This window comes from Malus domestica, chromosome 11 (assembly GCF_042453785.1).
Source record: "Malus domestica chromosome 11, GDT2T_hap1".
Classification (NCBI taxonomy): Eukaryota; Viridiplantae; Streptophyta; class Magnoliopsida; order Rosales; family Rosaceae; genus Malus; species Malus domestica.
The window spans coordinates 23,306,618-23,314,941 of NC_091671.1; the positions used below are offsets into that span (position 1 = coordinate 23,306,618).

The window sequence follows — 8,324 nt, forward strand, 5'->3', positions numbered from 1 at the left end:
GTGTGGGGGAAGTGATTCTTGTGTGTGTGTGTGTATGCCAAAGTCCTTCATAAGGCACGGGTAGAAAAGAAAAAGAAAAAGAAAAATTTGTGGAAAATAGAATGAAAAGAAGAAAAGTTGTGAAAAGAGTTGAAAAATATATGAGAAAGAGCTCTAAAGTGTTGTTTGTTGAAGAAAGGGTCCAAAGCATTGAATTCGACCCTAAGTGTTGCATGAATCTTCCCTTTGTGTTGAAAAGTTGATTTTTGCATTCTAAAGTAAATTCCAAGTGTTGATTCCATTACTTTGCTTGGTATTGCTTTCAGAACGTTTGTTATCCTTATCCTTTCTTTGTTAGCCATTACCCTTAGACCCTGTTACAACCCTTAACTTCATCTTGAGTGTCATGCGTTTCAATATGTGGAGTTTGGAATTGGTATGAGCATATGGTGTCACTGGTTCTTGCATCTAAGTAGTAGCATTCCATAAATCCACCCTTTTTACACTACATAAGCCTAAAATTCATATATATACGGGGGTGCAGATTTTTAGTTGGGGGAGAGTGGGGAGAGACACATTCTGCCGCAAGGCAGAGTTTTTCTTCTTAACCATTCCCACATCCCACAAACACAAAGAATTTCCAATTCCCTAGCCGTGAGCATCTTACATTCATCCATATATTCCCACATCCCACAAACACATACAAATCCATTCCCTTGCCGTGGCACTCATCCAACCAAAAATCAAACACAGATCCATACATTCCCTTTAGCCTTGCCGTGGCATCCATCCAACCTAAATACATTCATAACCTTTCCATAAATCCATACACATCCTTAGATACTTGTGCTGCAACAAGGTGGTGAAAACGAAGGTCTTTGGTGTTGCAAGCTTGAAACTTTGGAGCATTTTAGGTGTACTTCGTTCTTGCTTTCAATATCTACTTTGTTATTTTCTGATTTTGTTGCAATTATGAGTAACTAAACCCCCCTTAGCTAGGAGGGAATTCAAAGCCATGAACATACTTGCAATATGAATTGATTACCTTCAGTTGTGATTTCATAAGTTGTGAATTCAATTTGTTTAACTACTTGATTGATAACTTATTCGTGTATGTTTATTAAGAGTGCACACTTAGTTTGCATGCATGAATATGATGCTAGAGTATAAGGGAGTTTCACCTAATAGTTACAAACTTATATTCATAAGTAGTGGAGGTCGCTTATAAACGATCGCGTTAAATGAATTCTTGGCAGGAGTTTCATGCTCATCATAGTAACGAATGCCTCGTCAATACTTATAGTTTTCATAATGCTTAATGATCTTTGATTGTATCTTTATTGTGCTGTTCACGAAAAGGACTTTTGAAGAATGCTTGAATTGTTGTATGCGCTTTCCCATCCAATTCAATAACTTAAGGAGAACTTGAAGGTTAATTTAAGCGGACTTAATTAACCTGGGGTGTTGAGTTTCATGATTTATCGAAAGAACAACTGAAAATTGGTTTATGTGCAAGTGTGTCATGTGTGGAGAAGAACCCTCCTAGCTAGCCTTCCATCCATTCAATTTACTCAAATTCGTGCAGATTTCATTAGTTCTTTAATTTACTTGTTTTCTTTTCAAATTCATCAAAACCAAAACCCCATTTACCTTGTTGAGTCATATTAGTTAGAAACTGATTTAGTTTGTGCTTTTAAACATTTCGAACCAAGTTTACCCAAATTCGTCCAAAATCTGTTTTAGCTTACAATCTGTTTGTTTTGTTTTCAAATTCGTCAAAATCAAATCCCCCTTTACTTTAAAGTGTTTTATTAGTCAAAATCTGTTTTGATTTGTGTTTTTAAGTGTCTTGAGTCAAGTTAGAACCTAATTTCGTCCAAAACCATCCCTAGAGTCAGTTTAGAGTCTAATTCATTGTTTTAAGCTGTTTTGAGTCTTTTAAACTAGTTTTGAGTCTTTTTAGTTTGTCTTGCATCTTTTGAGTCTAGTTTGGTGTTTTAAACTTAATTTTACGTTTTTAAGTTAGTTTCAAGTGTTTTAGCAATCCCTCCTAATCCCCGCCCTAAAACGATCCCTACGTACATTCTTTACTACAATTGACAACAAGAGGGTTTAATTTGTGTGTAAGATAATTTTCGCATCATTGATATGGTTAGGAATGACAATGGATGAAAGCACACTATCAGAAATTTTAGCTTGCCCTACCAAATATTGAGCGATAGAAACAATTTCATCAGTTAAACCTTCCTTACACGACGAACATAATTCTTAGGTGAAGAGACAATTTGTCGGATCAAATTTCAGCATCAAGTAGAAGTTTTAACTGACGAACAAATGTGTCATCGTGGAAAAATGATTTAGCTGTGCATCAGGAAACTTTTCTCAAGGTGGTCAAAAGTCCGTTGGCCGCATGTCAAAAAAGTTGACCAACAAAGTATTACTCGACGTGTGTTTTTAGTTACCTAACAGAGTATTTTGTCAGGTAAACCCTTAGTTGAAGTTTATAAGTCCATGCCTCCATTTTTCTCATCCATACATTTATTTTCCTCCGTCATCTCCTCCCATATATTAATGTGCCTAAACCCTCAACATAAGTTTATGAAAAAGCATCATTAGCAAACGCATGTCTATTGTGGCCTGGTCTAGGGAGTTCAAGAACATGGTGAGGTTACCATTGTAACATCGAAGGCAGAGGTGAACAAAAGTTATTCAGATTTCTTGCATGTGGAAGAACATAGAGAGGATACTTCTGTAATGGGTGAAACGCCCTAAATCATAAGGTTGGGCTGACCAAGAAAAAAGGCTTAGCCATGTTTGTAAATCTCAAATGGCATTGGATTTAAAAGTGTTCCTAGTGAGTTCACAATCGAGCTTTTATTTTAAACTTTTTATTTTAATTTTTTTTCATGCATTCCTGCTTGGTAATGTGAAAATGAACTTGACATACAAATTAAACCCTATTGATGACAATTGTAGTATTAAGTAAGTAGGAATCGTTCTAGACCGATGATTAACTAGGGATGCTAATCAACACAAATAAGACTCAAAAACACTAAACTAGACTCTATAGACTCAAAACTAACTTAAAACTCTAAAAACAGCAAGAAACAACCAAAAATACTCAATTCTAGACCTAAAAAGTGATTTGGAAGAAAATAAGACGTAACTTGACTCAAAAGATTAAAACAAAACAGGTTTTGACTCTAAAAACAAGACTTAAGAAAAAGGGGTTTTGGTTTGACGAAATTAAAACTTAAAAATAGAAACTTGTAAAACAAACTTAAAAAGACACGAAATTGATGAAATAGAATGGTGAAAGGCTAGTTAGAGGGTTCCCTCTCCACACATGAAACATATGCATACGAATCGATTTCCAATTATTCTTTCGACAAACCATGAATGACAATGCCCCAAATTAATTGTATTGAACTAATTAATTCTCAGATTTCCCTAGATTCATTGAATTGAATGGAAAACGCATCAGAACCAAATTATTCTTTATCAAGTTCCCTAACTATGGAATACGCATGATAGAAACACTCAACAAAGATCATTAAGTTCAATGGAAACCATAAGCATTGACGAAGCATTCATAACTATGAAAAGCATGTTACTCTTGCCTAGGATTTTACTAAACACAATCATGACTAGCGACTTTTACTACTCATGAATATAAGTTCATAACGATTAGGTGAAATTTCTTTATACTCTAGCATCAAATTCATGCATGCAAACTAAGTTGGCCACCTTAATCAACATACAAGAACAAGTTCTTAATAAAATAGATAAGCAAACCACATTCACCATTCATGAAACAATAATTGGAGGAAATCAATTCACATAAAACATATGACCATGGCTTCGAATTCACCTCCAACTATAAAGAAATTAGTTCCTCATGTTCACAATTAAACAAAGATAACGTAAATTAAACATTGAAAGTAAAAGATGGAAAATACCTAAGAATGCTCCAGCACTCCCAAAGACTTGGGCATAGGCACGGCACAAAGGCTCCTCTTCTTTCTCCTTGCAATACTCACGGCACAATGAGGGGTGAATGTGCTTGAGGGATGTATGAGTGTAGAAAAATATGGTAGAGAGTGTTCACTAATTTATGTGGCAAGGGTTGGTATTTAGAGGGTTAAAAACCCACGGCACAAGGTAGCAAAGGAAAAGGATTTTGAAGGCCTAATTTGTATAGGAAATTAATACACAATCCTTGAAGGAAAAGGGTCTTCTAGAAGTTAGAAATCCAAAGGAAATAGGGAGAATAGAATCAAGTTTCTAGAACTTCTAGAAAGGTTTCTAGAACCAAATTTGTAGGACAAGGAATAAGGCCTTCTAGAAAGGGTGTTTTGTGGCTGATTTCCTAGAAAAACAAGGGATAAGGTGCGGCACCTTTGTAGGAGTGGATAAGGGCTTCTAGAAACCAATTTTAATGTGTTTTATTTGTATAATTATCCCTTAGAAATAGCTAGAATTCAGGCAAAAACTGATTTGGAAAGGATAAGATAAGATAAGGCTAGTTTGGATAAGATAAGGTTGGATAAGGTTTTGGATAATATCTCTTTCTTTTGAGCTGATTCCTTATCTTCTTTGTCTTGAATTTATTTCTTCACTCTTTTCAACACATTCCTAGCCTCTTGAACTTCAAATTCGTCCATCCATCTTGCTTCATTCATAAGCTGTCCATTTGATGCCCAAAACTACCTCAAAAAGCTCCAAATTGCACTTCTTGCCAACTTTGTCATATGGACCTATAAACACACGAAAATAGCTTAAAACATTATAATAAACACAAACTAACTATGAAAATGCAATAAAACAAGCTAACTAAGTCGCATAAATATGCTCCTATCACTTGGTTAGGAATCACAGCATTTCTGAGTGGTCAAGACTTTGAGCATTTCTGTGTGGTCAGGAATCAGAGCATTTTTGCATGATTTATAAAGTTGTAATATATTTTTTAATGTACATAAAGATTGACAGGGAAACCGAGAGCAGAAGTCGTACAAGCACCACTCAGGTTGTCGACCCTTATCTTACCGGATAAAGGAACGGCAGGAGGCTAGGAAGAAGTTCCTGGAGGTGGTGGTCGTGGGTAGACCCATGCCAACTATGGCAACGATATCGCTGATGAGATTTATGTAAGTATTCTTGCATAACTTAGTATTTTGTTTTTAATTACTATAATTATGATTTAAATTCCATTTGACTAACTTTGTATATTTTTTTTTGTAGGCTTCAATTGTATAGAAAAAGGACTAGTATCTCGCCACTCCATTTCAGTAGCATCCTGACATGCCTATTGAGGAGCTGACACCTGACTAAGAGGTGTCTCTTTATGTGCTGATGGATGCGGTTGGCCGAAGGAAAGGCAAGGAAGTTCGCGGCCGAAGAAAGGATCGATTCATGTTCTTCGTCGAGTTCCACTGCAGCGACCGGGACCGACTCTCAACTTCAGCAGGTGGGGAGGAGTTGGCACGCCAAAGGGAATTAGTATGCCAGTAATTCATGGTCGTATCCCAGAGCTTATCAGCTTCTGGCATTATGATTCCATTGCCGCCATCCGAGCTTGTGTCGCCATCCTAATAGGCTCCCCAGCAGTCATCCTAAGAGCCCCCCCCCCCACCCCGTGTAGCTGTCCGATGAGCCGCCCCATCAATCATCAAGACCTCCTGTAGAACGAACAATTTTTTTTGGGTTGGATATATTTAGTTTCAATTTTACAATGTTTTTTTGGGTTCTAATACATATTTTTTTAATCTTTGTGTTTAATATTTTTTATCTACGTAAACTCTTTTTGCTCGACGGAGTGTTCGTCGGATTATCTCGTTGTATTATTTTAATATAAAATGACGACAAGGTGCAGTTCATTGTTTGAAATCACCTCCGTCATGTTATTTTTGTCCTACACGACGAATGTATTTGTCGGGTAAGAATGAACTTAGCCAACGGACATTCATGTCTATGGGTAAAACTCTGTGCGACGATCTTGACCCTACGAAACTTGACCAACGATCGTCGTTCAAGTTTTTTGCAGACGAACCTAGTTCTATGCAGACGATGCTATTCCATCTCGTAATACATTTTTTCTATAGTGACGGTAATGAGAATGTCATTACAAACCTCATCCCCGCCTTCATACCTATATTTAAATGAGAGCTTTCATGCAAAGGGCTTAGGCTAAATTTATTTTAACAAAAAATCATACTATAACTTTATTTAATGTAAAAAACTTAAATTTTAATAAAGAGGACAAAATAATTTAAATTTTAATGAATATAACACAATTATGATATATATATATATAATAACAATAATAAAACCTAACGCGCGTCCATCATATACATTGTTTGTGATACTAAATAGCACTACATTGTTTATGAAATTTAACAGTACTACATTATTTGTGAAACTAAGCGGTACTATACTATTTATAAAACTAAACATTATTTATGAAACTGACCGATACTACTTTATTTGTGAAATTAAATGGTACTATATGAAACTTACCAGTACTACATTATTTATGAAACTATATGATACTATACTATTTTTTAAATTAAATGGTACTACACTATTTATTGGTCATGATTCATAAATAGTACCTAGTTCTTGGTTCGCTTTTATAAATAGTATTTAGTTATTGGGTCCAGTTCCATAAATAGTGTATAGTAATTGGTATATTTCCATAAATAGTGTCTCATTCTTGGTCTAGTTTCATAAATAGTGTCTAATTCTTGGTCCAATTCCATAAATAGTGTATAGTAATTTGTACAATTTCATAAACAATGTCTCTTTTTGGTTTAGTTTCATAAATAGTGTCTCTTTCTTGGTCTAGTTTCATAAATAGTGTCTCTTTCTTGATCCAATCTTTTGGTTCAGTTTTAGAAATAGTGTCCTCTTCGGTTTCGCTACATCCCCTAAGCAACAACCACCTTCATGACGGTATGTAAGTGAACAAAAATGTTGCAGTGCCTTGAAATTCACAACCACCTTCATATATAGATACCTAAATCAAACCCAACCTTGCTACAAAGTTGCAGAGCTTTGAAATTCACTGAAAAATGTTGGAATGTAAGTGAACAAAAATGTTGCAGTGGTGAAAATTTTCTTGAGAAAGTTCAAGATCACCCAACGGCAGTGAACAAGAAATTCCATGATACCCAAAAAAAAAAATAGAGAACTTTAACGAAATGCTCCAAGTACTGTTCACTTTAATGGAAAACCACATTTTTATACTAAAAAGTTAATCATGATACTATTCACTTTACCCTTTATTTTTTTCTTATCATTAAAACTCTTAGTTTTCAAATTCTTTTCATTAGTTTTCCTAAAAAAATACTAAAAACTTAAAAATAAAAAAAAATTACAAAATTGAAGTGGGTGAAAACCCAGAAAACCCCAATGTTTAAAGAAATTAATGTAAGTGCCTGGGAGTGCTAATTGAGCAGCTCATTGGCGAGGATCAAAGCCAGCGGCCTTTTGCCATTGAATTGCACGTGCGCCAATAAGGTCCTTTTTTTTTTTTTTTGGCTTTTTTGGTTCATATCATTAAATAAAGTTATATGATAACTTTTCGTTAAATTCAAAGTTTTTGAGTCATTTTCATTAGTTTTCCTTCTTTAAATTAAGGATTCTCTCAAGCCCCACCCCCCTAAAGGGTACGGTTACAAAATATTAAAATTAAAATATTTTATTCAACTAAAAATTAATACCTTTCAAAATAATCAATAATAGTAAATCCAAACATAAAAGTGTTTCTCAATATTTTAAGTCCACAAATATAGGAAATATAACATATTCCAATCTATAAGATGTGGTCACCATTTCACAATTGTATGGTCCTAAAAATCCAAAAATATATGAATCAATATCACCATGATAAAAGATAGTTATATATACTCCATATGGGGCAGGTTCGGATTGCATGTTAAGATACCATACACACTCCGCTCCGAACATCTTATCTGAAAATTTCCCCATTTCCGTTTTTTGTCCTTCAAACCCGACCAAATAAGATCGAAGCCCCACGAGTACTCAAATCCATGGGGGAAATTGTCATCCTGAGATATGATCAATACTTGTTTGTGCTCTTTGTGCTTTTGTCATAGACCTTGGTCTCTCCAAGGTTGTGTGGTTGCAATGGCATAGCCACCCACAAGGCTAAGGTGGACTGTAGTTCAGGGGGATTTTCTGTAAGGATAGTGCTATCCATGCACTCATTTTTACTTCTCACACTCACCTCTCAATTTTTGGTTGCTTGAATAGAATGAATTGAAGATGATCACTAATAAAAAATTAATAAGGTTGTGTTGGAGGTAAAAATGGGTTTGTGAATA

General features: G+C 35.0%; 1 long non-coding RNA gene across 1 annotated transcript; it reads left to right on the forward strand.

Moving 5' to 3' along the window:
• Positions 1-4,906: 4,906 nt before the first annotated feature.
• LOC139189640 (uncharacterized) lies at positions 4,907-5,757 on the forward strand. The gene is made up of 2 exons (XR_011573460.1): positions 4,907-5,126; positions 5,221-5,757. It is a non-coding gene; the product is annotated as an uncharacterized lncRNA (long non-coding RNA).
• The last annotated feature ends 2,567 nt before the right edge of the window (positions 5,758-8,324 follow it).